The sequence below is a fragment of the Theobroma cacao genome, chromosome 10, assembly GCF_000208745.1.
Source record: "Theobroma cacao cultivar B97-61/B2 chromosome 10, Criollo_cocoa_genome_V2, whole genome shotgun sequence".
NCBI lineage: Eukaryota > Viridiplantae > Streptophyta > Magnoliopsida > Malvales > Malvaceae > Theobroma > Theobroma cacao.
Window position 1 is genome coordinate 9,562,740 of NC_030859.1, and position 24,905 is coordinate 9,587,644.

Consider the following 24,905-nt stretch of genomic DNA (forward strand, 5'->3'; position numbering starts at 1 on the left):
GCACAACTAGAGATTTTGTCAAACTCTAAAGGAGTAGTGCACAATGAAGGGCGTTGATGGCTTTAAAATTTGTTTGGACCTTTTTGACTTCAATCTCAGTCCACTCAGCTCTAGGCTTAGGTATTTTCTCACCAATGACAAAACTAGGTAAGGTAAGAACATAAGGTCCTTCCATAATAACATCTAATATTTCATAGTCAAGGGTTCTAATGTATATGGACATCATAATACTCTAATAGGTATAATTTGATCCATCAAATAGAGGAGCTCTATTTGTGGATTGACCCTTAGTAACAACTAACTTTTGTAAAGCCATGTGGATGTTCCCTAAGGATATTAAGCCTTAATTTTGAAGGTATGGCTTTGCTACCACTTGTTGGTCCTGTTGGAGTACTAGAGGGGGTTGAATAGCACTCAAAATTTTGTTCAGCCCTTTAGAGCTTATAGAGCTCTTAATCAACTAGATGAAGGAAAAGATTAGAACTTGTTAGAATTACAAGACACTGAGTAAGGAATACTAAAGAGAAGTGGACAATGCTCTATAAGCTTATAGAGCTTATTGTGGTTCGGTCCCCTTGACCTACATCTGCTACCTTGATCTTCCAATCAAGGATTTTTAACCCAACTTCACTATACAGTGGAATTAACAGCTTCCACCAAGCTTTTACAAAGTGAGCTTCTAACCCAAGCTATAATCCTTTACAACAAGCTTTAGAGTGCTTCCCACACTCTAATTTCCTAAGAAAAAGAAGAAAACTAAGTACAACTAAATACCTTTACAAGTTTAGACAGATTACAATCAAGCTCAAACAACTTTTCTAGATATGGAATGAAAGACAAGTGTTTTTGGTGAAGAATATTTGCCTTTTTCCTCAAAGTAGCTCTTCTCTTTTCAAATCTACTTTCTTTTACTGTTAGAGCTTCCTTTTATACCTAAGGAGTTAGATATTTCTATTGGAGACAATTTCTGTCTGTTAAAAACAACTCTAATGCACTTCTAGCCATTATTTTGTCCTCTAGTGTTTAAATTCAAATAGGCAAATAGACTTTGATTAATCGATTTCAAGCAGCTCTAATCAATTACAGCTTCTTTGCCTTGCATTATCCTATTGCTATGTTCTCTACTTTAACCTATTGCAGGAGGCTCTAACTGTCACGACCCGATACTCCCCTCAAGCCCGTGACAACCGTCGCGACGTCCTAATAAACATTCGTTACCCAGAGTGCCAACTGGAACCCCGCAAGGCTTTAGTACCATTTTTTTTCATCTCCCCTATAGGTAATCATTGCCAAACTTCGTTTTTAAAGAATTTTAAACTTTTTCCCTTTCAAAACTGTGGAAAAATAATTTTCGACTCACAGGGATGTTTTCTTCATTTTTCCTCAAAATTTTCTAAACCCGACTAAAAATGTAGTAGATGAGTGGAAAACACATATTTCATGATTTGAAATAAATTTGGGTGTCTAAAACATTTATTAAAAATGATATTGCAATTATTTGAATAAAATAAAAATATTCAATAAAATATTCTAATTTCTTGTAAAACAATATTTATAGAGTCATCGGTAAATAATTTTTGTAATGTAAAAGCTAAATAAATTCATACGTACTATAATACAGATAATCGGGATATGAAATTTACTTTACAGTGACTCGTGGGCCCATAAGGAACAAAAGTGCACAAAGGCAGTAAACCTACAGTTTTTGGAGTAGTAAAGCCGACTATCATCCTTGACGATATTTGCTATCCACAGGCTACCTTGGACCTGAAATAGTTGAAAATGAGAGTGGTGAGATTATAAAATCCCAGTGATTAAATAGATACCATCTAAACCATCTAAAGTCGAGTAAATAGAGACAGATAAAACAGTTTAACATACTAAAATTCATCACCTTTCAACTTGTTTCAACTAAATAAAATCAATTCATATAAATCGAGTAATTAACATGGCTTATGAATTTCTTAAAACTTTGGCTCGTGCCAAAATCATTACATACTCAGTTATCAGAGATACCTTGGCCGAGGGCTATCCCAAACCGAGTTCGCCAAGGCTATTAAAAAGTTATGTACGCATAAATCATGTTTTTGTTTTGAAAACATAGTCGTTCCTTGGCGTTGGCTGAGTTCCCCTCATGTGGTGGTTGGACATGAAGTGAACTCTAAAGTTTGACCTCGGGAGTTACCCTACGCGCCTCTCCAATCGAGGTACATATATATGACCAGGTTCCGTGCCCCTCTAATAAGTTTATCCATAGAACCAGCCCACTGTAGCAAGCTAAACCCACCATACAATAAAAATTCAACAACATGATATGGCAATTTTATCATTATCCAGCCTATCAAGGCAAACAATAGTTTATACACTTCAACACAAATACCAATTCAGTCGTTCATGCCAATATTGTCATAAGCCAATCAATTAGAACCATAAATTTATAATACATCAAATGGTCTCCAATTACTCTATTTGAAAAGCCATTATTCAATTTTAAAATAATTTTATGAAATCATTTCACTAAATCACATTTTGTTTATAAAACAAAAAAATTAATCATTTAATTCATTTTCCATAAAATTCACAAAATCGGATAAAACATACTTTAGATAATTAAGACGATAATAAGGTTACTCACAGTACTAGGAGTTCGATATACTCCTATTCTCGGTCTTCGGACACAATCTCTTTACCCTTGTTAGAGGGCTCACTACCTATACATCATACGTGACACGAATTTCAATAAATTGTGTCAATTTATCATAAACTATTTCAGGCTCTATAAATCTATATGAATGCACGAAATGTGATGCAAAATGTCCGAATAGCCGTTTAAATACGGTATTCGACCTAATTCGTACTATTCTCGATGTAATTGGCTAAAACCTCCAATTTAACTCCAAATCGATTTCTTTCACTTTCTACACTCCAATTATACTTAAAATACCTCAATGGCTATGAATATGATTCAATTTATTAGTTTGAACCATAAATCGCACATGTCTATACATTAGGTAAAAATTTAGATTTTCATGCCAAAATTTCCCATTAAATTTCTAGCCTCACCAATTATTAAATACCACCAAAATATCATGAAATATCATCAATTTCAGCCTCAATATCCTCCCTAGAAAATTTGGCCTCTTGTGGGTTTGTGAAGAACAAAGTGATTTCTTGCTAGATTTTCTTACTTTCCATTACCAAACAACTAAAAACACTTAATTAGCTTTAAATATAGCAAAATCAATGCTCAAAACCTCTCCTCTCAAATTCGGTCAGCATGGTTTCATCATGCAAACTTGAGTTCTAAGCATGAAAAATGAAAAAGAAAGCATGGGTAGTGTAAATATCAAGATAAAATCACAAAATCTTACCTTTATTAGCTTAATCCCTTGAAATCCCACACTTTTTCTTCAATTTTCCCACCTAGGGTTTGTGTTCTTTCCTTTCCTCTTCACTTCATGCTTTGGTCGGCCATATGGGTGAGACTAAGAGAGTTTTAAATAGATTTTACAAGGAAATTCTAGAACAATCCAAGCTTGACACATGGCATGTTTCCATTGGTCCATGTGTAATACTTATCCATTAAGAAATCTCTCTCCACCACATAAAATGTTTCAATTATCCAAAATGTAAAATGTTAATGGCTGAAATCCATGGGCATGACAAGTGTTAGGTGGTGTAAAATTCCAAAATTCTAACTTTGCCCCCATAAACTCGTAAAATTACTGTTTTGCCCTTAGGACTCCAAAAATGTCAGAATTTAAATTTTTCACCTCTCAAACTCAAATCATACTCCAATGAGTCAAATGTGATCAAACTCTTTTCTAAAAATTCCCATTTTGTCCTCAGGTGATAAAATTACCATTTTACCCCTAAAACATGAAAATTCCAAATTGACTCCAATTCAGCCTTCGAACTCTAAATCATCATTTTAAGTCATTCTGAGATTTTAAAATTCTCAATTTCATGTTAAGATCTCTATTTAGACTAGTTCGAGGCTTAATTCAACTTAATAGTACCATTTGGTATAATATCGACTTTTGATGATTTTTCGGGGCTTTCCAAGTATGCAAGTATATTGTCAATCACTTGAATGACATGGTAAGTACTTTATAAGGTTGGGCTTGACGCTAACTGATTAAGAGTTCTCTATCTTCAGACTTCTCTTCTACAATAGACTTCTTCTAACTGGTTATGGCAGCCTCTAACCGATTACAAACTTTTTGTTTTTTGTTCTCTACACAGCAATCTTCCTCTAATTGGTTAGCTCCTCCCTTAATTGATTGAAGCTTTACTTCCTTCAACCATAACCGATTAAAATAAGCTATAATCGACTAGAAGATCATTTTGACTCCCTTTAATGGTCAACTATATTTTCAAATTTATTTTTGGCACTTAAAGATACTAGGACCTTGTGCTCTAGCCGATTAACTAGACCTCTTAATCGATTACCATATTTCTATTTTGCTTCAGCTTATCACACAACCATGCTGTAGTATCCCATACTTTGATATGGTGGCTAATAAAGCTTACGTGTGAAACCTCGACCTTCATAGACGCCTAACTCTAGATGGAACTTATGTTTAAAGGTTTGATTTGAGCTAATGATGCTAGTTTTACCTTACTTATAATTATTTTATGTCGTTATAGGAGTAGGATTCAAAAATAATTTCAATGGGTGAAGAAAGGTGCATAATGGGCTGTTGCTCTATTTGCATATGTTTCGGTTTTTCAAGAATATCTCTCACTAGAAAAGTTCAAATGACATGATTTTTGGATCATTAAAAAGCTAAGAGGAAGAGCTACAACTTTTGTTTACCATTTTGCCTAGTTATGACAGGAAAGTGATCAAAAACCTTTGTCAAGGTAAAAGTACTGCACTAGAAGAACATAGTTGGACAGAACATTTGAGCACCGCGACATTAGAAATTTATAGCCGTGGCCCTCACTGTAATTTCGACAAATAACAAGTTTAGGGGATTTTTGAAGCTAGGACTTTTGGAGGCTACTTAAGGGACCTCTTTCAGAGGATTTTGGACCTTTTCTCAGTGTCAAACGAGTAAAAAGATTACACAAGAAAATAAAGACAAGTGACCTTGTTAAGGGCATTTTGGTTTCGTGAAAAATGGATAAACATAAGGGATAAATATCTAAGTTTCTAGGAAGTTCTTCAAATTTCCAGCACCTTTTCTTCTCCTTCTTCCTTTCTCATGTTTTCTCACCTTTCATGGAAGCTTGCCTTGAAACTTTCATAGATTTTCTCGAGTTAACCCCGATTTTCATGTTTTTATGCACCTTTTCACAAAGTTCTTTGTGCTCTTTTACTTTTTCTCCATAAAACCCTCAAAAGCCTTTCCTTAATACTTTTTCTCATTAATTGGACGGTCTAGAGAGAGAGAGGGAGATTTTTCACAAGAAATTAAAAGCTTTTGAAAGGGAATTCAACTACAAAGCTACAAAGGTAAGTAATGAAATTGAGTTGATTTTTTTTTAAGTTGTTAAGAATGGCTAGTGGCTAGATTTGTGAGTGTTTTCTAGTTGAGGTGGTTTATTCATTTTAGTGTGACTAGAATAGTGAAAATAGATAGTCACTTAATGGTAGTCGGAAGCTAGCTAGGGATGACTAGTGGAACCCAATTTAGAAAATAGCTTTGGAATGGTATTAATGCCAAGTAGGGTTGATTGTGGTGTTGTTGTGTATGATAGGTTCTAACAAAACCCCACACCTCCATTCAGAGCATTAGTCGAAGTTAGAGCCCACCGAAACATCAATAAAGACTGGTGAGTGAACTTGCATTTTAAAATGTTTTGGGCAAATGTTTACGTGTTTCAATGAATCATTTGGGAATTTTATCGATTTTTGCTTTAAAATTTCCTGGGAACAAGCAATTGATAAAATGTTTGATGTTGTGAAATGTGTAAAAGGATGAACCCATATGTTTTTGTATAATGTTGATATATATATATATATATATACTACGTCATAAATGGTACCATTGTGTGACAAATGCAACTGTGCATGTGCGGGGTGAGTGTGAACTTGCCGGTGATGACGGTGGTGAGGGAGATGGATGGTGATATTGTCCGGCTATGTGCACGATGTAATGGGATGCACATGAGCTGGGTGAGATGCACATGATGAATCTTGAAAATTTGTCATTTATTTGCAAATTGATTTTATTGCAACGAGAAACATTCTATTTATACTGCCTTACTTGGATAATTGCTGGAAATTTCCCTATTTTCCAATTTCATGCTGAATACGGTTCCTTCATCATTAAATGATTTTACAACCAAGGGTTTAATGGAGGGATTTTAATAAGAACTTGAACTAAATGGCATTGTTTTTAAATAAGTGCATATGTTTTATAAACCATTCCTTGTCATTGCTTGTTCCATTCCTATGTTCACTCACTGAGTTTGTACTCACGTTTTTAAAATTCATGTTTTAGGTTTCCTGAGTTAAAGGTGATTGGATCCTAGGACAAGGTGCTCCTCCCTATCCATTGCTCGGTAGGTTTACCAGAACATTAAATGTTAGCAACCGTGACCACAGTCACTCCGCTGACGGTCAAGGCCTAATTATGTGTATATGAATTGTTTTCAAAGGGACTATATTTGAACATTATGAATTTTGGATTTTAAAGGTATATGAATTACTATATAAGATTATACAAAGAGGCTTGCTTGGGCTTAGTGGGCTGAGCCCATTGGGCCTTTATGTCGGTCATGGCCCGAAAATTGGGTTGTGACGCATGCCTTAACTAATTAAGATCCCTTCCTTGATAATTATTTACTAAGGTTCTTTGTTTGTTCATTACTTGCTCTTTCCCTCTTAACTTATTAACTCTTCTTAAACTTAGCAAACTGCATGACTTGCTTTTAATTAACAGCTTTGTTAGGGGTATTAAATTAAATCTTGCACACTTAAATAGTGAAGTTAGACATTAATGACTGAGGAATGTTTTGTTATCATCAAAAACATATAGAGTCGACAACCCAGTCTCCTTTGATAAAACTACTGAGACATATAATCACCGTACTGCCTTTTTGCATAAAATTTTACTTAACAAATAAGTAAAATAATTACATCATGCATTTTATAAATTTTACCTAACAAATCAGTAAAATCAAACAAAATATGCTTATATCGCACATAGAATTTTACAACATATGTAAAATAATTAAATTAACAAACTTTTACTAAATTCACTCAAACCATATATATGTTTTAGAAGAAAAATAATTTCTAATATACAACATATAAGAAAAAAATGTGGTTAATTAACATATTAATTAACTATATATAGTGCATGTGAATTTAATAAAATAGTAACATGCCAAAAACATAAATAATGTTCTGAATTTTCTTTTCAAGTTTTAATTACCAAAAAAAATCAAATTTATAAACAAATTTATAAATAGTCCAAAATCAAATTTATAAACAAATCTTAAAATTTGTAAAGTATCTTAGCACTAAAGCTGACAGAATATATCCGGACCCAAAACACACTCGAGAAAACATGAACTAGAATTAACTATATCCAAATAAACAAAGAGTCAAAGACTTGAATTCAAAGATATTCGAATATGATACCTAAATTCAAGATAATCTAAACTGTCGATCGATTAATCCAAACTCGTAATAATCTTAACTTAATACTAAAAGTTAAAATGGTTGAATTTGTTTGTAATGATTTTTTCCAAAATGCAAAATTTAATTTAAAACTTTATTCTAAACTTGTTTTCTCTTCTTTAACCAAAATTTAAAATTTCATATAATATATATATAAGTAGTATAACAAAAAAAAGTAATATAAGAAATTTTTTCTATTCATTGGTCTCTCACGATGGCACTATTTCACATCATAGCCAATTGGTCATTAATTAGAGCAAATGGCGAGTTAAGACAATTTTGAGAGGGTTATTTACTTGGTGGAAATTTTCTTTTCGGCTCTTTCATTAACCATTTAGCTTGCAGCATTGTATTTATTTTTAACATTTTCATTCCTTTTAGGGAAGGAAAAAATCGAAAGGTCAATTAATTATTTAATTTAATTTTATAGTTGAATTTTGATTATTTTATTACCTTTTATTCATAAAAATAAAATATTAACTATTAATTTTAAAATATATATAAGAGGTAAATTGATAATATTAAATCAATTCATTTTAATTATCAAATATAATTTCTAAATATTAAAAATTATTATGAATATATGTGAATATCAATTATATCTCATAATATCCAATGTACATATTTATGTTGGAACATCCCTATCTCTTGATTTCATTTAGTGTATGTGCATTCCTATTTATTAAGTTCATCCCCTTTATTTATGTAAATTCATTTTCCATCCATCAATGTGTGCTTATAAATAGAGGCCTTATAGCTGATGATTGATATATTGAAACAAGAAATGAAATAGAAGATCTTCTTACATTTTTACTACTTCTTTTTAATATTCTCTTTGAAAGTTATAATTTACAACACGTTATAGCACGAGTCTCTAACCAACTGAGAAGGTAATTTCTTTTAAATTCTCCAATCATTTAGATTTTAATTTTGTATACTATCCAACTGGCTCGAAGCCGACAACAAACCTTAAGCCTCCTTTCGTCCCCTGAAACAATGGTGGATCTCTAAGAGTCTATCACAGCCCAATTTTCGGGCCATGACCGACGCATGGGCCCAGTGGACGTAGCCCACTAAGCCCAAGCAAGCCTCTTTACGTAATCCTATACACTATCCCATCAATTTTTCATCACCATTACTAGACCACCATTTGTAACTTTCAACTAGACGTATCTTCAGAGTACAACGTAGAAACTAGAAATTTACAATTTTGTATGGTCTCAAAATAAGGTTATTCATAGCCATCTCATAATGGCACCATCATTTCAAAACTATACATGCATCTTTAGCAGAGTGATTCCTAGCAATTTACATTTAATGTACATGTGTTCATATAAAAGACTTCTAACGAGCAGTGGAGTGACTTGAGCGAAAGTATAGCTATTGAATACCAAGATACCTACCAAGAGATGAATATACAAGGACACCTCGACCTAGTTACTGACTGCCTCTTGATTTGAAAACATGAAGTTGAAAACAGTGAGTATAAACCTAGTGAGTGAACAAAGGAAGGGAACAAGCAAACGATAAGAAAAGTTTAAGAAATCCTGATGCACTTATTTTCAAAAACAATGCAATTTAGTTTAATTCTTAATAAAACCCCTCCTTAAACCCTTAATTGGTTAATCACTTGATGATGAGGATCCATACATAACAAAGAGTTTAAAAAGTGAAAACTTTAATATCATTCAAGCAAGTCAAGTGAAACTCTGTAGCGAGAATGCCTTTCTGCTACAGCGAAATTTGGGCTCAAAGTATCAGCTAGCCGAAGGTTTCTCAACTGGCCGAGGGTTTTTCACTAAAACCCCTCATTGCAAACTTAATTAATTAATTTCTTAATGTTGGAAGTCCATAATCAACTATGGCTCTAAAGGAGTGGAAAATAGGGCAGCAACTAAATAAGGTAACAAGCACAACATAAGGTTTCTCGCTGTAGTGAAATTTCTTAGAGACATCTCGCTATAGCGAGTTACAGGGCTGCAACCAGCCTCCCAAACCTGAGAGTTTCTAGCTATAGCGAGAAACAAGACACCAAGAAAAATTTTCATTATCTCAAGAAAAGGCCATTCTGCTGCAGCAACAAAAAGCAACTTGAAAATACTCAACAATTTCCCAGGTTCAACATGCGAGATTTCACATATGTTACAACCATGTACCATATTTATGAACTTTCTATTGCATAAACATATATATATACATATATAAACACCAATACCACCACCACCTCACCCAGCTTATGTGCAACCCCCACATCGTGCACATAGCTAAAGTCATTGTGTGCATCCCCCCACATCATGCACAACTAATACCGCCATGTGCATCCCTCCACATCGTGCACAGATAATCTCATCATCCATACTCCCGTACCCGTCATCACCGGCATGTGCTTCCCCTACATTGTGCACACGCATGGTTCCATTTATTGCATAATATTATCTATCACTACACAACATATATATATATATATATATATCAACAGCCTATAGGAGCACAAGGATTCATTATATTGCACACTCACAACATAAAACATTTTAATGAAGGCTTATTCCCATGCATAATCTTTAAGGAAAATCAAATACAAATCGTTCCCATGCTTCAATCCAAATACCAACACATTCGCAAAATATTTTTAAATACAAGTTGATTCACCAGTCTTTGTTGATGTTTTGGTGGGTTCTAACTTCGTCTAATGTTCCGAATGGAGGTGTGGGGTTTCGTTGGAACCTTGATGGTCTTTGTAGTTTAATTCTCTTTTAAAATTATTCAAGCTAATAAGGGAAATCACTCACTCTCTCTCTCTCTCTCTCTCTCTCTCTACTACCTACCNGGAAATCACTCACTCTCTCTCTCTCTCTCTCTCTCTCTCTACACCTCCAGCTAGTGAGTGAATGTACTAAGGAAAGACTTTTGAAGGCTGTTGAGGTGTAAAAGTGGAAGAGCGTGAAAAACCCTATGAAGGAGTGGGCAAAAGCATGAAACTTGGACTTTCTATGAGAGATTTATGGAGGATTCAAGGTTTTCCTCCCATGGAGAATGAAGAAAACGTGAAATGAAGAGAAGGGTTGAGATAAATAAGGAGAAGTTGTTGGAAGCTGCTGAAGCTTAGATATTTAAGCTTCAAGTTAATCCAAATTTTCATTGAATTTACCGAAATGCCATAATATTGGGTTTGTCTTCCTCCCATCCTTTGTGCAACCTTTTTACTCTTTTGACACTGAAACAAAGTCCATAATAGTCTAAAAATATTAGGTTCACAAAATACATAAAAATTTAGACTCGAGATGCAAAATGACCATTTTGCCCCTACTACGAAATTATCAGTCTTTCTATCTTTTTCATTTATTTTATCATCATTCAGGTATTCCTTAGGCCTACTTAGACCCTAATAACATTAGAAAACTACTTCTATGAGCTCACCATGAGAAATGACGAAATTACCCTTGGTTCATGTTATCGTGTCTACTTCTAGTTATGGGTCTATAGAGGTCGAGGTTTCACAATACGAGGGTACTGGTATCACAGAATCCTTATAGTTGTCATAATTATTTTAACAGTCCAATTTTTGTGCCCAGAATTATGGCCAATATTGAAAAGCCCAAGTTCCACACCTTGGAAATGAGTGGATGCAATTATTTGCCCCGGTGCCTTGATGTGGAGATACATCTCCAAGGGTAAAGTCTTGTTAATGCAATTATTAAATACAAGAATGCAAATGACAAAGATAAGGCGTATGCACTAATTTTCCTTCACCGTCATTGGCATGAGAGCTTGAAGACTCAATATTTATCCATCCGAGACCTTGATATCTTGTGGACAAGGTTGAAAGAGAGAGGTATGATCATACCAAGACTGTTATCCTCCCTCAAGCACAATATGACTACCAGCATCTCAGGCTGCAAGACTTCAAATCAATGTCCAACTATAACTCAACCTGTTTTTATATTGTATCTCAACTAAAGTTATGTGGTGTTAAGCTCTCTAAATTAGAGCAATTAGACAAAACTTTCTCCACCTTCCATGCTTCAAATATTATATTACAATACCAATATTGGTAGCATTTATTTCAGGCATACTCAAAGTTAATTTATGTTCTCTTGACTGTCGAGCAGACTAATGTACTATTGCTCAAGAATCGTGATCTTAGACCTACTAGCTCGAAAGCCTTGTTAAAGCAAATGATAGCTCTGGTAAGAATACAAGCTGATTAAAGGGCTGTGAGCATAGTCAAGGGCATAACCCACGTAGGGTGGCAGGAGGTTTAACCGCCCTAGACAATCCAATCTTGACGCGAATCATGGCAAGGGCAAGAAATCCAATAAGGAGCATGATGAAAGTATTTGCCATGGCTGTGGCATGGTTGGACATTGGTCGCGTACTTGTCGTGCGCTAAAGTATTTTGCTGATCTATACCAAGGATCCCTAAAGGATAAGAGCAAACGTGTTGAAACTCACCCCACTGAGAATCCTACTACTATGACCAGTGTTGAGGCTAATAATTCCTTCATTGAAATAACTCCCCCTACTTCTGTAGAAGCAAAAAAACCTTGGAATTCTTTGATTTCTTCAAGGACCTTGATTGCCAAGATAAGGCATCAGATTGGTGGAGGACAACCCAGACTTAAAGTATGAAGATTTAATAATTTTTTTTCATTTTTTTCTGAATGTATTACCCTTTGTTGATTATTCCCATGGAAGAACAATAAGGTCATTTAATAAAAATTACTATGAAATAGATTTCATATTTTTTATTTGAAATTATTTCCAATCCCATGACTAATTTACAAATTGTTTATCATACTTCATACATGAAGTTGTCAATACAATTGAAAATAGGAATCACCGATAAAAAGGAAAGATGTATGTTTGCTTGATAGTGCAATGACACATACCACACTTTGTGTCAAGCAATTTTTCTCAAGAGTGACATTGCATAAGGCAAATATCCATAAAATATCAAGTCCCGTTGGGATTATTGATGGCTCCAAAAATGGCACAATTGTTTTGCCAAATGACACCACCGTGCATATAGAGGATACATTGCTAAGTAGCAGATCGAAGAGGAATTTACTTAGCTTCAAAGAAGTATGCCTTAATGGTATCGTCTTAAGACAATTTATGAACAAAATAAGGAATGTCTCTGCATCACTTCTTATAAAATAGGCTAGAAGACCATCCATGAAAAGCTAGAAGCTTCAACTACAAGATTATATTGTGTCACTATTAGAGCTGTTGAATCCTACACTACCATGTTCTAGAAACTGGTAAGTCTCGATGAGTTTGGACTTTGACATGATCCCCTAGGTCACCTGGGAGCTACAATGATGCAAAGGATAATTCAAAATACTAGAGCATACCTTTTAAAGGATAAAAAGGTTTTGTTGTCCAAAGATTATACTTGTGAAACTTGTTCACTAAGAAAGCTCATTTCTAAACCTTCTATGACAGGTGAATCTTGAATCACCTTCATTCTTGCAAAGAATCCAAGCTGATATTTATGGACCAATAAAATTTACGAGTCGTTCCAATATTTCATGGTATTAAGGGACGCATCCTGCAGATGGTCCCATGTTTACTTGTTATCTATGTGTAACGTCGTCTTTGCACGTTTACTTGCATAGATTATAAAACTCTGAGCACATTTCCTGAATTATCTAATCAAGAGCATAAGGATGGATAATATTTATGACTTTACATAAAAAAGCTTTGATGCGTATTATGCTTCACTAGGAATTTAGGTTGAGTAGTCGATTCCACATATGTTCATACTCAAAACAGATTGGCAGAATCCCTAATTAAACGCATCCAAATTATCGCTCGAACTCTATTATTGAGGACAAAGCTTAACTATTCAGCATAGGGTCATGTTGTTTTGCATGTAGCGACACTAATTAAATTACACCCCACTACTAGTCTCCTGCAGTCTCCCATGTAATTGATTCTACACTATAAACTAGACATTTCACATTTATGCACCTTTGGTTGCACTGTACAGGTGCTTGTAGCATCATAAAAAAGGATTAAATGGGTCCCCAATGCCCTTTGGGCATTTATGTTGGGTTTGATTCACCATTCGTTAGTAAGTTCTTGGAACTAACAACGGGTGATCTTTTTACTGCCAAATTTACGGATTGTCATTTGGATGAAACAATGTTTCCATCGATTGGGATGCTTAAGGCTTCCATGGCTTAGAAGTAGAAACCAATTGAGATTTTCTTTCAAAATGAGAAAAATCTATCTTATTTAGACCTAAGCACTATTGAATGTGAAAATGAGGTGAAACATATAATCCATTTACAAGCTATTGCTAATGGACTTTCTTACACATTTAATGATGCTACCACGGTTTACAAAGTCTCATATTCTAGCTGTGAATGTTCTAGCTAGGATTGTTGTTCTTGAAAAACAAGTTGAAATGGATCAAAATGGCTCACACCTGAGTGTGGCAAACCGATAGGATCAAAAGACATTGTCCCTCAAAAACAAAAGGGGAAGAATCAGGAATCCACTCCAAAAGAGCCTAGTGTTGAGCTTGCTCTAGGAGAGCCTATTACCCCTAAAGAGGCATAAACCCATGAAAAGACCACCGACCTTGGGAATATTGAGATTTTCATTACATATTATAATAAGATTTGGATCAAAATGAGATAATCATTGATGAAGTTTTTACACTCTCAGTTGCTCATGAGATTATAAATGATGATTATGAATAGCAATTTATTATCAAATGTCATCAAAGGCAAGATTGGCCCAAGTGGGAGGAAGCAATCCAGGCTGAATTAGATTCCCTAGTTAAATAAGAAGTTTTCGGGTCTGTAGCTCAAACCCTTAACAATTTAAAACCTATTGGATACAAATGGGTCTTTGTTAGAAAACGAAATGAGGAAAATGAGGTCGTGAGGTATTAAGCCTGATTAGTTGCCCAAGGCCTCTCTTGGAAACCTGGGATTGATTGTGATGAGATATATTCACTTGTGATGGATATGATTACCTTTCATTTTCTTATTAGCCTAGTAGTTTCTAAAAAACTAGAAATAAAACTTATGGACGTTGTGACAGCATATATATATGGTTCATTAGAATCCAATATTTGTATCAAATTCCTGAGGGATTCAAAATGCTTGAAGCATACACTGTCAGCAACTTATTCTCAAAATGATCCTATTTGTTCATGTGTGTTTATTAATAAATCAGAAACTGGATTTGCTATGATAGTAGTTTATGTTGACAATATGAATTAGTTGGAACTTTAAAAGATTTATCTAAACCTGCTAAATATTTGAAAAGGGAGTTTGAAGTTAAAGATTTGGGTAAAACCAAACTTTGTCTTAATCTAGAGTTTGAGCACTAAGCAAATGGAATACTTATCCATCAATCAGCATATATTGAGAGATTGCTTAAATGTTTTAACATGGACAATGCTCAACCATTAAGCAACCTTATGGTTGTAAGGTCTCTTGATCCCCAAAAGGACCTGTTTCTACCTAGAGAAGCTAATTAGGAAATACTTGGTCCTGAAGTACCATATCTCAATGCAAGTGGGGCTTTGATGTACTTGGCACAATGTACGAGATCGGATATCACTTTTGCGGTAAATTTGTTGGCATGTTCTAGTTTTGAGCCAACTCAGAGACATTGAAATGGAATAAAACATATCTTTCGTTATCTCCAAGGAACCATAGATTTGGGATTATATTAGTCCAAGGGTTACACTAACTGTAGTTTAGTTGGATACGCTGATGTGAGATATAAATCTATTCTACACAAAGCTTACTCTCAAGCTGGTTATTTATTTTTCTATTACAACATCGCCATTTCTTGGCACTCTACTAAGCAAACGCTAGTAGCAACATCCTCTAACCACTTCGAGATTATCACCTTATATGAAGCTGGAAGAAAGTATGTTTGGTTAAAACCTGTTATAACACATATTCATAATTCTTGTTGTTTAACAATGGTTACAAATTCTCCCACTATAATTTATGAAGATAATGATGCTTGTGTTACACAAGTAAGAGAAGGATAAAAGTGCTATATTCGACCTCATGATTAAACATCAAAATAATCGATAAATTAAATTTATACTGCAGTGGAATAATAAACTAGTATTAAATCAGAGAAATAGTCGTATCCTACAGGATCAATGTTTGTATTTTTCATGTAACTTTCAAATTAATTATGAACACTCATGAGCTTAAGAGTTACATACCTTGCTCTAGATATCGTAATCAAAAGCCAATTAAATAAAAATCTTTGCTTCTTCACCTTTAGGATTTGTCAAATCTTCAGCCACCCAAGTGTTTGGCCTCTAACAGTAATCCACATAGTGACTGAATTAGACCTTCTCAAAGGTAGGATTTTACTTGTGCTAGCAAGTTTTGTTTCTAAAACAAAAGACCGAAGGTTCTTGCCGAATCTTATTTTTATCAAACATAGAAAACTATTTTTCTTTTCTTATTTTATGAAATGGTTGAGAAGTGGTTTGAGGCTTAGAGTTTTAGTTTGCTAATATAACATATTTATATGGCCAAACTAAGTTGTAACTCTAAAGACAACAGTTGTATTTTAATTTAATTAAGTCTTTGAGAACTCAATTAATTTTCCACTTTAGTTTGGTCTCTTTTAATTAAGTCCAACTTAATTAATGATCCTTATTTAATCCCAATCATGTCACTTAATGTGTGTGACCCATTAGGCTTCTAACATGTTGGCAATAAATATAAATCATAATCAAATATCAATTTGATAATTAATTTGTATTTATAGATCATGAATGGCATCTAGCAATACATCATGACCACCCAAATGTTAAAGAGTCAATTAAAGAATTTGACAAAGCCCTTCAATGATAAGCCTCTCAATGCAATACAGTCCTTTCATCAAATATCCCAGATATGTCATTTAGTGTGGCTCGGTGTCTACTTATGACATTCCATATTAGTTCTCATAATTCATGACTAACCTTATGAATTTAGGAAACTAACTTTCCTCAAATTCATCATGCTTTGGCCAAAGACTTTATACAAGTTAATTAAGAATTGAGAACAAGTGAGATACATCCCCTCATATCACTTAGGGTGATGAATCCTCTTTTGACCAGTCATTCACCTTCGCATGCTTCATGGCATACCCAAAAACACCTTGTTTAGGCATCTAGTCGCCTCTAGACCTATAAGGATGAAATCAAAGTATGTCATTCCCCATACAAGATGACCTGGTGTCTTAAGTCCAAGGACTAGTTGCATGACTATCACATGAGAATACTTTTCATAGACACTTAAGTGAAATACCAAATGGAGTTCTCATAGCAGGTCATGTTCAATGAACTTGTTCTTTAACAAGCATCTACATGTTATCCTCAAGTATCCCATGTACTTTAATCTATGAGATCAATTGCTTACTTCCCAAGTAAGAAGGCTTAACATGTACCAGTCTTTCAGCATTGTCAATGCCTTGTCTTGACAATACAATGACTAGGAACAATTTTAGGAACATGGCTTTGATGCATAGTGATCTCATAATTGTAACAACTTTACAATTCTCTTGCAAGGCTTTTATGTTCCATGGGCTTCATCCAATTAGTACTTAATAACTCCTTATTATTGCACTAACATGAAGGAAAACCTCTATCAAATATAATTATATGATTAAATATGCATTAAATGAGAATATATATTCCTTGATTAATCTAATTCACTCAAGGGCATATACCAACAATCTCCCACTTTCACTTGAGTCAATTGCTAATGTATCCAATGTCAAACTCTTTTGCTTAGCAATTGTGTCTCTACTAGGACAACTCAAATTGCAATATTTAAGAATATGTTAATTTATATGTTTGACAATCTCCATTGTCAAAATCGAAATACTAATTTAGATCACAACGAGACCTTGATTCCATTATTATGGCTCTTGTTGTTATTTTAACAACTCAGAATCATTTATTAGTTCATTAAACCAATGATCCAAATATCTCCTTTTCTGTAGCCTAAACAAAAGATTTGTATCCGACTATAGATATAACCATGCAGTTATCTCTTGTTTTGGAACCAGTCCAATACAATTGCTCAATCATGACTTTATATCACTTTTAACATTTAGGACTCTCTCTATGTTAAACTCTTTTAACATGTAATCTTATATTCTTTTGTTGAATCCCTTTTTAGGCTCTAACTCTTTAGTCCCATTTTGTTTTTCTTAAACTGAAAATGTGTCTTATACACTTTTAATGAGTAACTTATCTTACTCCCACTAACCTTATGATGTGCACAAAATATGTGTACCTTATTCAATGTATTCAACTACTTTGTATTTATTACATTGAACAAAGATTATTATTCAATCATTCATGTTGGATTATTTAGTAAACTCATCTTACATGAGTAGTGCATCAATATGCATCCTACTAATGGTTTGTAATTAATGGATTCATCTCATGAATTATGCATCTTTATGCATCCCATTAAATCAATTTTTGTGCATAGATCTTATCTATTGGATTTCATAACTTCATAACCTTTGACTTTTAAAGTGTCATTAGTTTCCTCTATTTCTATCATGTATAGAAATCTTGCCAAGTAAACTTATTTACTTTCCTTTGGGGTGCTATATCCATAACTTTTATGTATACTTACATGTCATTAGTCATTCATCATTGGTTATGGGGACGGAATTGTCACGGCCCGGAACCTCCCTCGGGCCCATAACAACCGCCGCGACGTCCCGATTGACACTCATTACTCGAAATGCCAATCGGAACCCCGCAAGGCTTACATATCAGTTTCTTGCCTTTCTTGTGAGCAATCATTTTTAAATATTCCGTTTTAAACAATTACCAGTCGTTTTTGGCTCAAGTAAATCAAAAGACAAAAATATATCATTTTTTAATATAAAACAATATAAAATAGAAACACGTGTAAATAATCTTTTGTAACGTGAAAGTAAAATAAATTCATACATACAAAAATTTACAAAGTTATAATGTACAATAATAATTACAATGACAAGTGGCCCAAAATACACCCAGTGTTGGTGCTAGTAACCTACTATCTGTGAGATAGAGGGGTCAACTAGAATCCTCGATAAAATCGGGTATCTACAAGCTACCATAGACTTGAAATGTTTGGAAAGGAGGTGGGTGAGATTTTGCAATCCCAATGAGTAAACAGACATTATCATAAATATCTAAAGGCGAGTAAAATGGAGGTAAGTTTAAACAAAACACAAACCATTTCATAAGGTTTTCAATTTATTTTTTTAAACCATAGAATATTTGTAATTTACCAAAACAGTTGTTAAGGCTTCTGACTTTTATTAAAAACAAGGCTCAAGCCAAAACAAATCCTCGGGGATACCTTGGCCGAGGCATCTAACCGAGTCCACCAAGGTTGTTAAGATATTTACATGTGAAACACATTTTTATTTTTAAAACAAGTCGTTCCTTGGCGTTGGCCGAGTTAAACATTCACGTGGGGGTTCGACGTGAAGTGAGCTCTAACACTACCCCGGGAGTTACCCTCCTCGCCTCTAAAATCGAAGTAACTATATAATCGGGTTTACCGTGTCCCTCTAATAGGCAGTCCACAGAAACCCGTCACTACAGTGACTAAACCCACCAATTTTAATAAAATTTTGACAGTATAACGTGGCTTTTATTTATTTACCCAGCTTGCATAGTGAAAGACAACTTACATAAATTTCCAATGCAATTATAAAATATAGCCACATATACTCATATATCATTAAACCATTCATAAGAAAATATATATTTCAAAATAATTGGCAGCCTTCAATTACTCAATTTCATAATCAACACAATATATTTTTATTTGTCACATTTATTTGTAAAACATCAAAAATCCCATTTTAATCTCATTTTCATTTCATAAAATCCATGAAGAGCATTTAAAAATAAACTTTAAATAATTTACAATAATAATAGGTTTACTCACCGTTTGTACAAATTAACTGATTTTTAGGTGCCCCGATCACTGTTCGTCGGGTACGACTTCCTTGCCTTTATCGGAAGGCTCTCCTCCTAAACACATTGCAAAATTTACCCAATTCACCACATTGATGTTAAATCTCTATATAATTGACTTAAATCCTATACTAATGCATGGTATGAAATGCAATAGCCTAAAACGGCTTAAACGTGGTATTAACCTATTTTTGGCACTTTACCCATTAAATTGCTAACGCGCTCCATTTTAGCTATAAATTATCCCATTTTCTCCACAACATTTCTAACCAATAAATATCAGCCAATAACCTTCTAAAATCACCAAAATCAGCTCACTTTCCTCCTTGGAAAATTCGGTCAAAAATGGGACATTTACTCGGTTAATTTTCCACTTTGTTTTTCTATTACATTTAACTATTTTTCATCATTTTCTCTTCATTTCTCTTAGAATAAAAATCAGTTCATCATCATTGTACATCAATGCATATTCAGCCAAGGGTGGGTATTATGAAAATTTCATGCTTTCTTACCCAATTTAATTTCTATACACATTTAACTAACTAAGACTACCAATTTAACTAAAAATCAAAACCTAAAAATTCCAAAATCTCTCCCCTAGAATTTCGGCCAACCCTTGGTTTCACTTTTTGATCTCTCTCCTCAAGCATGCTTATTGGAAATAAAGGCATAGGAAAGGTAGAAATCAAGCTAAAATCGAAAAATCTTAACGTTAGACGTGTAAACGGACTAAAAACGCGATTTCCCCTTTGAATTTTCTAGTTTTCCTTTGTTTTTCTCTTTTCTTCCTTTCCTCTCTATTTTCTCTCTTGTTCTTTCCTTATAGCCGGCCAGCACTTAATTTGGGGTTTAAATGGGCTGACTTTTCATTAAAAAAATATTAAATCATTAAAAAGTGCCATGTGTCACTTTCCCATTGGCCCGTTTTTAAAATTTCATCCACTTGTTTCCAAATTTTCACCATACACTTATCCCACATATCCATAGCTTAGATAAAATTCTCAGACTTATCCAAAGTCTTGGTGGAGTAATTTTTGAAATTTACACTTTTACCCCTGTAAAAGTGAAAAATTACATTTTTGCCCAAAAAACTGAAAAATTGCCCATAGACATATTTTTCATCCCTTATACTCATACCATTCCCCAATTTATCAAATTTGATCTAAATTCTCTCAAAATCTCAAATTTTGTTCGCGGATGGTAAAATTACAATTTTGCCCTTGAACATCAAAAATTTTCAATTTTACCCCAAATGAACCCTCAAACTCCGAACAATCATTTTTAGTCATTCCTGGACTATAAAATATTAAATTTCATCCTACGATTTCTATTTGAACGAGTTCGAGGTTAAATCAACTCAAGTGTACCGTTAGGTACAATACCGGGTTTCGTCTATTCTTAGGACTTTCCTAGCGTAAGAACATGCTACTCAGTGCATGTATGTCGTGACAGGTGTTTATAGGGTCGAGTTTTACAGAAATCCTTTTAAAGGTTAGTTCATGCAATTAATTGGGTTTGGAATGCATTGTAATTCATCTCTTATGAATTCATTATGATAATCAATTGCTATTTAGTTTTAAGCAATCTTAATTTAAATCAAAGATTTCATTAAAAATGCTTTTTTACTAAATATATTCATAATCCTTTTATGAATTCATTGAGTTATGACTCAATTTTATCTTAAGTCAACTATTAATTTCCTTTTTGATTCATAATTGAAAGAATAATATCACAATAAACTTATCATTATGACTTAGTATTGATTATCATATATGCAAGGTTATACTTTAAGCATAAATAATTTAGAACAATTCCAAAATGAAATGAGATGTAATGTGTCACGACCCGAAACCTCCCTCAGACCCATGACAACGGTCGCGATGTCCCGATTGACACTCATTACCCGCAATGCCAATCGGAACCTTACAAGGCTTACGTATCAGTTTCTTGCCTTTCTTATGAGCAATCATTATTAAACATTCCATTTTAAACAATTACCAGTCGTTTCCGGCTCAAGTAAATCAAAAGCCAAAAATATATTTTTTTTAAAAGGATTTATAGACAAATATTACTATTCAAAATATTGATTAAAATATAGTATTTTTATATAAAATAATATTTATAGAAACACATGTAAGTAATCTTTTGTAACGTGGAAGTAAAATAAATTCACACATACAATAATTTACAAGTTATAATGTACAACAATAATTACAATGACAAGTGGCCCATAAATACACCAAGTGTTGTGATAGTAATCTACTGTCTATGAGATAAAGGGGTCAATTGGAATCCTTGACAAAATCGGGTATCTACAAGCTACCACAAGCCTGAAATATTTGGAAAGGAGGTGGGTGAGATTTTGCAATCCCAATGAGTAAACAAACATTATTATAAATATCTAAATGCGAGTAAAATGGAGGCAAGTTTAAACAACAAATCACAAACCATTTCATAAAGTTTTCAATTTATTTCTGAAACCATAAAATATTTGTAATTTACCAAAACAGTTGTTAAGGCTTATGACCTTTATTAAAAACAAGGCTCAAGCCAAAAACTAGTCCTCGAGGATACCTTGGCCGAGGCATCTAACCGAGTCCGCCAAGGTTGTTAAGATATTTACATGTTAAACACATGTTAGTTTTGAAAACAAGTCGTTCCTTGGGGTTGGCCGAGTTATACATTCCCGTGGGAGTTTGACGTGAAGTGAGCTTTAACACTACCTTGGGAGTTACCCTCCTCGCCTCTACAACCGGAGTAACTATGCAACCAAGTTTGCCGTACCCCTTTAATAGGCAGTCCACGGAAACTCGTCACTGCAGTGACTAAACCCACCAATTTTAATAAAATTTCGACAGTATAATGTGGCTTTTATTTATTTACCCAGCTTGCATAGTAAAAGACAATGTAATTATAAAATATAGCCATATATACTCATATATCATAAGCCATTCATAGGAAAACATATTTTTCAAGACAATTGGCAGCCTCTAATTACTCAATTTCATAATCAAAAGTTTCTTATTTCAGATAATCAACATAATATATTTATTTGTCACATTTATTTTTAAAACATCAAAAGTCCCATTTTAATCTCATTTTCGTTTCATAAAATACATGAAGAGCATTTAAAAATAAACTCTAGATAATTTACAATAATAATAGGTTTACTCACTGTTTGTACAAATTAAATGCTTTCTAGGTGTCTCGATCACTGTTCATCGAGTACAACTTCTTGCCTTTATCGGAAGGCTCTCCTCCTTGACACATTGCACAAATTACACAATTCACCACATTGATGCTAAATCACTATATAATTGACTTAAATCCTATACTAATGCATGGTATGAAATGCAATAGCCTAAAACGGCTTAAACGCGATATTAGCCTATTTTTGGCACTTTACCCGATAAATTGCTAACTTGCTCCATTTTAGCTCTAAATTGTCCCATTTTCTCTCCAACATTTCTAACCATTAAATATCAGTCAATAACCCTCTAAAATCACCAAAATCAGCTCACTTTCCTCCTTGAAAAATTCAGTAAAAAATGGGACATTAACTCGGTTAATTTTCCACTTTGTTTTTCTATCACATTTAACCATTTTTCATCATTTTCTCTTCATTTCTCTTAGAATAAAAATAAGTTCATCACCATTGTACATCACTGAATATTCGGCCAAAGGTGGGTATTATGAGAATTTCATACTTTCTTGCCCAATTCGATTTCTATACACATTTAACTAACTAAAACTACCAATTTAACTAAGAATCAAAACATAAAAATTTCAAAATCCTTCCCCTTGAAATTCGGCCAGCCCTTGGTATCACTTTTTGATCTCTCTCCTCAAGCATGTGAAATGGAAACAAAGGCATAGGAAAGGTAGAAATCAAGCTAAAGTCGAAAAATCTTACCGTTAGACGCGTAAACGGACGAAAAACGTAAATTTCCCTTTGAATTTTCTAGTTTTCCTTTGGTTTTTCTCTTTTCTTCCTTTCCTCTCTATTTTCTCTCTTATTTTCTCCTTATGGCCGACCATCACCTGATGTGGGATTTAAATGGGCTGATTTTCCTTTAAAATAATATTAAATCATAAAAAAGTGCCATGTATCACTTTCCATTGGCTCGTTTTAAAATTTCATCCTTTAAACTTCAATTTTTCACCACTTAAAATACCATAGTTATTCATACCAAAAATAAATAAATTCTATGATTTTGACAAGTTTTGGGTGGTGAAAATTATGGTTTTACCCCGGGGTGACAAAATTACCGTTTTGCCCCTATGTTTCAAAAATTGCCGGAATTGAAATTTTTCACTTCCTATCATTAAATTATACTCCAAATAATTAATCTTGGTCAAAAATTTCACTCCATGATCAAATTATTATCTTAGGTGGTAAAATGACGATTTTGCCCCTAAACATCAAAATTTTCAATTTTTCCCCAAATGAACCCTCGAACTCCGAACAATCATTTTTAGTCATTCCTGGATTGTAAAATATTAAATTTCATCCTACGATTCCTATTTGAACTAGTTCGAGGTTAAATCAACTCGAGTGTATCATTAGGTACAATAGCAAGTTTCGTCTATTCTTAGGGGATTTCCTAGCATAATAACATGCTACTCAGTGCATGTATGTCATGACATGTGTTTATAGGGTCAGGTTTTACATAATGTAAATATATAAATATATATATATATATAAGTTAAGCATCTCATGCTAGTAAAATATAAATCTATGTTTCCTAAACATAAAATAAATATTTAGCCATAGGTCCAAAACCAAAAACATCTCATCTTGACAATCATGCCATGAAAACATTCAATGTTCTAAAATTATTTATTGTTCCACAATCTAATCTAGGTCAACAAGCTTGATCACCATCAACTAAAGTTGTCCCCTTCATAATCCTATTCTTCATTACTCGTTGTCATTTGTTCCTTCAATATATCATACATATTAAAACCATTAATAAAAAGTAAGGTATCATATACCGAGTAGTGAAAAATAAATCATCATATGATTCATACCTGATGTGGAAGCTTCCTTTTGTTTCTTCTTTTCAATGGATTCAAGATAATCCTTGCAATTGCACCTCCAATGCCCTAGTTTGCCGCAGAAATGGCATTTGTCATTGTCTTTATCCTTTTTCACTCCTCCAGTAGACTTTATAACTTTTGAAGTTGATGCCTTTTCATCCTTGTCTTTCTTAGAAAATTTTTTTTTTCTTATTTTTATTTTTCTTAGAAGAGACAAGATGAACTTAAGGCTTCTCCTTCTCAATGGTGTTC

The 24,905-nt window shown here is 33.6% G+C and overlaps 1 long non-coding RNA gene across 1 annotated transcript; it reads right to left on the reverse strand.

The window, feature by feature from the left end:
• On the reverse strand, positions 1,623-3,410 carry LOC108663692. Its single transcript, XR_001929702.1, has 2 exons — positions 3,372-3,410; positions 1,623-1,767 (listed from the first exon to the last, which is right to left on the reverse strand). It is a non-coding gene; the product is annotated as an uncharacterized LOC108663692 (long non-coding RNA).